The sequence below is a fragment of the Chiloscyllium plagiosum genome, chromosome 8 (genome assembly GCF_004010195.1).
Source record: "Chiloscyllium plagiosum isolate BGI_BamShark_2017 chromosome 8, ASM401019v2, whole genome shotgun sequence".
In the NCBI taxonomy this organism is placed as follows: Eukaryota; Metazoa; Chordata; class Chondrichthyes; order Orectolobiformes; family Hemiscylliidae; genus Chiloscyllium; species Chiloscyllium plagiosum.
The window spans coordinates 30,324,712-30,332,799 of NC_057717.1; positions in this window are offsets into that span (position 1 = coordinate 30,324,712).

The following is an 8,088-nucleotide window of genomic DNA, read 5'->3' on the forward strand; positions in this document are numbered from 1 at the left end:
ACAAGGGGGCATGCAGACAGGACAAACTTCAGTTATATTCAACACAAGACAAGGCAATTCCGTTTAAATGAGGAAAATTAATTGAGATCAGGCCTCAAGTGAGGATACAAAACAGTCAAGTTTGGAATTTCCAGAGACCATCAAGACTGTCCATTCAATTACTGAAGTTTGTGTCATATTGCTTTCCCGATCAATCTATTTCAATGCATTATGACACCTCTGGAGCAGGTGGACTGATCCAGACCTTCTGGCTCAAAGTTGGAGACACTACCACAGCATCACAAGAGCACTGTGTTTTAGGCTGAGTAACTAGTGGGTTAATTTGCCCAATTATCTTACTAATCCGGAAGATACTGTTACCACCCTCATGCTGGGAAATAAGCAAGGTATTAATGGGAGCAAAGATGTTACAACAGTCTCTCTAACAAGGGACAAAATATCTTCCATCTGGTTTTTTCTTCATCCTTAGATAGTTTAAAATTGTTAAACCTTCTCGTCTACCATCATCTTTGCAGTTTTGTTCATCTTTTCTTTCAATTTGATGTCACTCATAATTCTCTCAGCTATGCACCGCTGTTCCTCATGCATTTCTTTTACAAGTCAATATATATTGTTGAGAATTATAAAATAATTGAATATATTCTTCTGCTTTAACATTCTAAGTATAGGCCCATTCCAGTTTAGCGAACTACTACCTTATACCCTTGTGACTGCCTTTAAGTTTAGATACTAGTTGAAGAACCAAATTCCTCACCCTAAAGCTAAATTCTATCATGCTGCATTGCATCTTAAATAAAGAGTCTTTTACTTTGAGCTCATTAATCAATTACATTATCAGGTCTAAAATAGCTGTTCCCTGATTGGTTCCAGGACATCTGTTCTGTGAAATTGCACAGAGCAGTCTACCTCAAATTGCTTCAGAAGGTAACATAAGCTGAATGCGCAATACTATTTTAACTAACAGAGAATCCTCTGAATACCAGGATTCTGTTTGATCCCCCAAATTACTCAGAGCATGGAATCCCTACGTTGTGGAAACAGGCCCTTCAGCCCAACAAATCCACACCAACCTTCCAAAGAGTATCCCAACCAAACCTATTCCTCAATATTTACCCCTGATTAATGCACCGAAACTGTGCATCGCTGGACACTATGGCAATTTGGCATGACCAATTCACCTAACCTGCAGTTCTTTGGATTGTGGGTTCGCAGCCCTGGTTCGCAGTTGCTTCATGAAGTCTGAATGTTAATGCCTCTATTAGTCACTGACGCAGGAGCTGTCCCCCCAGATTGGTTTGTGGCAGTCAGAGATCCTGCTACAACCTGCGCACATGCCAACCCAGTCATCTCAATCAGAAAGAATTAGTACAGTACAGAATAGAAGACAAGTTGGATCACATTATGCTTTTGAAATCAGAGGCCCCTATTCAACCCATCACAACTGTGCCACCTTTTTAAAATAGCTATTTGGCTAGATCCCTGCTCTCACAGTAATGCAAATAATTTCTTTTTGCAAGTATTCAAATTAATTTTGGAAATTAACAGTGAATCAGCTGCCACCTCCTTTGCAGATGATCTCAGCTCTTCTTTGAAACAGCAAAACCCAATGAGAACATTAAAGGCATCCAACGTTTTAAAAAGTCACATGCTCAGTCACTGTAATATGATGAGTTTTGTTTTACATAATTCTTAGCAAAAGTTAATTTGAAGCAAAAAGGAGAACTCTAAGAGAAAGGTGAACCGCCCGTGGGTAACAAAGGCAGTCAAGGGCAGTACCCATAAGGAAAAGAATGACATAGCCACGGATGACTAAAAAGGGAGAAAACTGATCATGTAATTAAATTGGCAAGAAACAAAAATGAATGGCAAGAGTTATCCAGGTATATAAAAATTGAATATCTAAAGTCAGCATCGAACCCTTGGAGGTTCTGACTGTGGAATTGATAATGGGTACAAGGAAACAGCAGATAATTTAAACCTATATTTTATATTGATCTTCATGAAGGAGGATACCGTTATCATCCCAAAAGTAGCAAATAAGCAAGTTAATCATGGGTAGAAAAATGTTATAACAGTCTTTGTCACAAGGGACAAAGTATTGACCAACTAATAGGACTAAAGGCAGACAGCACCTAATAGCCTGTATCAAACATTTTTAACGCAACTGACTGCTGAGATATTCAAGGCATCGATTGGAATATTCCAGAATCGGGGATATAGGAAGCATCCAGTAGATTGATGCACCTGTTCAAGAAGGGAAGGGAGACAGAAATCAGGAAACTGTAGACTAGTTAGTTTAATATCTGTTTTTGCAATACGGCAGTCGAATATTAAAGTAATAAATAGCAGGTCATTTGGAAAAGCTTATCATTAAAGATGGTAGACTGGGTTTTGTGAAAGAGACACTATGACAAATTTGCGACAGTTCATTGAGGAGATAACAAGCAGGGCTGATAAAGGGCAATCCAATGATGTTCTGTATTTGGATTTTAAAAATGCAAATGATAAGGTGCTACAGAAAAGTTAATTGCAAATTACAGGAGCTCACTGTGTCAGGGGCAACGTATTTGCATGGAGTGAGGATTGGTTTACCACACTGGCTGTTGCTGAGACCTCACTTGGAGTACTGTATGTAATGCTTGCTCCCATATTTAATAAGGGATAAACCAGTATTGGAGACCATTCAAAAATAGATTCAGCTAGCTGCTTCGAGGACGAAAAGGTTGCCCTATCAAGAATAGCTAAACAGGTTAGGTCATTATTCAATAGAATCTCGACAAACAGTTTGCATACAGTGTGGAAACAGGCCCTTTGGCCCAACAAGTCCACACCGATCCGCCGAAGCACAACCCACCCAGACTCATTCCCCTACATTTACCCCTTCACCTCACACTACAGGCAATTTAGCATTGCCAATTCACCTAACCTGCATTTTTTTGGATTGTGGGAGGATACTGGAGCACCCGGAGAAAACCCACGCAGACAACGTGCAAACTTCACACAGAGAGTCACCTGAGGCAGGAATTAAACCCAGGTCTCTGGCACTGTGAGACATCATTGCTAACCACTGTGCCACCCACATAATATAATGGGTGATCTATGGAAACAAGATTCTGAGGAGCTTGACAGGGTAGATGTTGACTAGATCTTCTAGCACCAATGAAGTCTCAAACCAGGGGACATTACATAAGGGAAAATTCATTTTGTAAAAAATGTAAAGAATTTTTTTCTCTCAGTGAATGGCCTGAATTTTCTAGCCCAAATAATTGTGAAAGTTAAATGTAGTAGGGGAATGGATCTGGTTTGGTTACTCTTCAGAGGGTCAGTGTGGCTTGTTGGTCCGAAGGGATTGTTTCCACACAGTAGGGAATTCATGATTCTATCTCAAATTATTTTAAAAGAGGGCAGATAGATTTTTGAAATATTGAACAGTTGGGGGCTATGCGATTCAAGCATAAAAGAGGTGTTGAGGTCTGGGTTGGCACAGCCATGATCTGATAGAATGGGGGAACAAGCTGGAGGGGATGAATGCCCTACTCCTGCTCCGATTCCTTGAGGCTCCATTTCATGCTTTCTTTTTATCTCCAAAGAAGAGTGTGATACAATGTGCTGAAGATCTCAGATGTTGTGAAAATGGGGTGTTTATGTACTGGTTCAGATGGCATTGGTTCATCAATGACAGCTATAAAGTCATGAGTAGGAAGTCAATGCCCTCCATGAATAAAGGAAATCTACTGCAGAGCTCACACAAATGGAATCCTTCACCTCAGTGAACTCCCATCACATTACCCAACAGATCAGGACACACTGCGCATGCTCTAGCCAACAAAGGGACCCCGGGTAATTGATGTCAGCACCGGACCAATGAAAGGATGGTGGGCGGAGCTGGTGGACCTGGGGGAAGGTTGGTCCTCCAACCAATCAAAGTGAACGAGGGGCGGAACTAGACTAAACCACGTGATTACCCTCGCGCGCGGCGGAGAGTCGCTGTAATGAATGCTTAGGAAGTTATGGAGCGAAAAGATACAGTAAGGAAAGAAAGAAGTAAACAGAGGGAAACTGGAGAAAAACTGTGTTGCTATGCGCGGAGAGGTTTTACAAACATGTTGTGCACGTCGGAAAACACAAATTTGAACGTCCCAGACCCGTGTTTGTCGTAAACGGGGAATTGCCTCTGCGCAGCTGCAGGCCTGAGTGAGTGCCGGCATCTTTATTCGGGGCAACGATTCACTGGACACGTGCGCGGTCGCCATCTTTGTAGGGGGCAAGGTGCAGCGAGGCGCATGTGCAGCCTTTCTCTGGGACAGAGTCTTTGGGCAGGATTTACACAGAGCACATTCAAACTCAGAGAAATGAATGTTTGTTTTTGGCCTTGTTTCGTCATGCATTTAAATGACTTGCTATCGTAACTGTGTTTGCAGGTTATTCAAAATTGGAGGTATTGTGCATAGTGAAGAAGGTTACCTCAGGTTACAGTGAATATTGATCAGATACGGATTGATTTAGATAAATGTGAGGTGCTGCATTTTGGAAAAGCAAGTCAGGGCAGGACTTATACACTAGGGGAAAGCGAAGACTGCAGATGCTGGAGATCAGAGCTGAAAACCGTGTTGCTGGAAATGCACAGCAGGTCAGGCAGCATCCAAAGATCAGGAGAATCGACATTTCGGACACTCATGTCCGAAATGTCGATTCTCCTGATCTTTGGCTGCTGCCTGACTTGCTGTGCTTTTCCAGCAACACGGTTTTCAGCCCAGGACCTATACACTGAATGGCAAGGCCCTGGAGACGCTTGCGGAACAAAGAGACCTTGGGCTGCAGGTTCATAGTCCTTGCAAGTCAAGTTGCAGGTAGATAGGATGATGAAAAAGGTGTTCAGTGTATTTTCCTTTATTGGTTAGCATTAAGTATAGGATGTGGGAGGTCATGTTGCTGTACAGGACACTCGTTAGCACTTTTGGAATATTGTGTGCAATTCTGGCCTGCCACTTTATTGGTTCGAGCATTGAGTATAGGATGTGGGAGGTCATGTTGCTGTACAGGACATTCGTTAGGCCACTTTTGGAATAGTGTGTGAAATTCTGGCCTGCCTCCTATCAGAAGGGTGCTGTGAAGCTTGAAAGGTTTCAAAAAAGAATTACAAGGATGTTGTTCGGGTTGGAGGATTTGAGCTACAGGATGAGACATAAAAGGCTGGGGCTGTTTTCCCTGGAGTGCCATAGGCTGAGTGGTGATGTTAAAAGGCTGGGGCTGTTTTCCCTGGAGTGCCAGAGGCTGAGCGGTGATGTTATGGAGGTTTATACAATCATGAGGAGCATGAACAGAGTAAATGAACGAGGTGTTTTCACTGGAGTGGTGGTGTCCAAAAGTAGAGGACATTGCTTTCGGCTGAACATCTCTGTGGCTCTATGTTGTTGATTATGAATAGGAGCCTTTTGATGGATCAACATGTTTTGGTACAAGGGAGTACTTGGGCAGCAGAGATTTAGTTTTTCTTGAGATTACAGGGAGGTTGAATGTGGGAAGCTGGCCAGGAGTGTGTTTGGTTAATGAATTCTGGAGATAACACAAGGTGGATGAGAGTATATGAGCTGAGACAAGGGTAGAATCAGCTATAAATAGTGATCTTGGATTGGGACTGGGCTGACACCCTCACCTTACCTCTGGAATTCAGTTGGTTGTCAGGTTGTGAATCAAGGCGGAAACACAATTGGGAGCTGAGTTGCCAGGGTGGAACCTAAAATGAGTATCGCTCAGTTGGCTGTTGCTGAGCAGCTGCTGCTTGATAGCCCTGTTGATGACATCTTCAATCACTTTACTGCTGATCGAGTGTGGACTGATAGAGGGAAATTGGCTGGGTTGGATTGCCGTGTGTTAAACATGCCTGGGCAATGTTCTACATTGTCGGTAGATGCCAGTGCTGGAGTGGTACTTGGTTTGGTGGGTGGCAAGTTCTGGAGCACAAGCCATCAGTATTATTGCCAAAATATTGACAGGACCCGTAGCCTTTGCACGACTTAAGCATTTCTTGATGTTATTCAAACTGATTCAAACTGGCTTAAAACTCACACCTGTGATGTTGGAAACCACTGGATAAGGCTGAGATAGATCATCTCACTTTACACTTCTGGCTGCAGATTGCTGCAAATGCTGTCATCTTATCTGGTGCATGGATGTGTGAGGCCCCTCCATCAGTAAAGGAGGGGATTTCTGTGATGCTTCCTCCAGTGAGTTGTTTAATTGTCCATCACCGTTCACAACTGGGTGTAGCAGAACTGCAGAGCTCCGATCTGTTCCATTGGTTGTGGGATCGTTTAGCTCTGTTGCTTGCTGCTGATGCTGTTTGAAAGGCAGATGGTCCTGCTTGGTAGCTTCACCAGGTTGGCACTTCATTTTTAGGTCTGCCTGGTGCTGCTCTTGGCATGCCCTCCTTTACTGTCCATTGTGATGGGTGAGTGCGGGACGTACAAACCCATGAGATTTCAGATTGTGCTGGAGTACAGTTCTGCTGCTGTTGATGTCCGACAGTGCTTCAGAGATACCCAGTTTGAGATCCTACATCTCTTCAAAGTCTATCCCAATTCGAACGGTGATAGTGTCACTCAACACAATGGAGATTTTTCTCAACTTTAAGCCAAGACTTTTGTGTCTCCAAAAGGAATGTGTGATGGTCACTCTTACTGATACTGTCATGGCCAGATGTATCTGTAGCTGGTCAATTCATATCAATGAGATCAAGTATATTTTTCTCTATTGTTGGTTCCCTCACCACCCGCTGCAGACTTAGTTGAACAGCTATGTCCTTTAGGACCTGACCAGCTCAGTCAGTAATTCTGTTGCAGAGCTAGTCTCGATTGTGGACATTGAAATCCTGCACTCAGAGTACGTTTGACATCATTTTACTTCCTCAGTGCTTCCTCCAAATGTTGTTCAACATGAAGTAGAACTGATCCATCAGCCAAGGGAGGACGGTACGTGGTCATCAGCAGGAGCCATGGGACGTCCTGGTCTCCGGAGCCAATGCTGTATACTCCCAGGGCAAATCCTCCCTGTCTGTACACCACTGTGCCACCACCTCTGCCTGGTCTGTCCTGCCGGTGGGACAGGACATATCCAGAGATTTCAGGAGAAAGTGAAGACTGCAGATGCTGGAGATCAGAGTCCAGAGTGTGGTGCTGGAAAAGCACAGCAGGTCAGGCTGATGAACGGCTTAGGCTCAAAACATCGATTCTCCTTCTCCTGATGCTGCCTGACCTGTTGCGCTTTTCCATCACTACAATTTCAATATCTTGGGATGGTAATGGTGGTGTCTGGTCATTGTCTGTAAGGGTTGATTTCATGAGTATGAGTATGTCAGGCTGTTCCTTGATTGGTCTGTGAGACAGCTCTGGACATGTTGGTACCAAAATTCAGATGTTCGTCTGGAAGACATTGCACCATCGAGAGGGCTGATTCTGTGGTTGTATTTTCTGGTGCCTTGTTACATGCCGAGTGGTCCATCCAGTTTCATTCCTTTGTTGAAACTTTGCAGTGATTATTTCAGTGAGTAGCTTGCTGGGTCACTGTCAGTTTGGCAGGATGTTTTCCGCCATTGACAATGATTTCATGGAGTTCAGGAGATTCCTAATTCCAGTTATTTTTTCTTGAATTCAGATTCCACCATCTGCCAAGATGGGATTCGAACCAGGACTTCAGTCGTTTCTTTTAATATTTTGGATAAAATTTAAATACATTAGGTTTGTTCACTCACTTTAAATATCACTTACCCAGGTTTTGTTTCTTTGTAAACACTGTCCATCCTCCTGTCTCCTTCATCCTTCTCTCCAACAACAAGAGTTTGGAGCACATGGAGTTTCTCTGTCACTAAGACTGAGATAATCCGATCTGCTGCTTCCCTCCCTCCCACTAGCCCACTAAGTCAAACTGCTTCATGTGGTGTTCCCGGTTTTTGTCCAAACCTACATCTTTCCCCAATCTCATCTCATTTCAAGCCTTATTTTTTTGGAAAATGCTGCTCCATCTCCACTTTCCCTTTCCTTTCTGAATTCCTTGCATTTGGTGTCCCCCGTGGATCTATCCTTGGCCCCT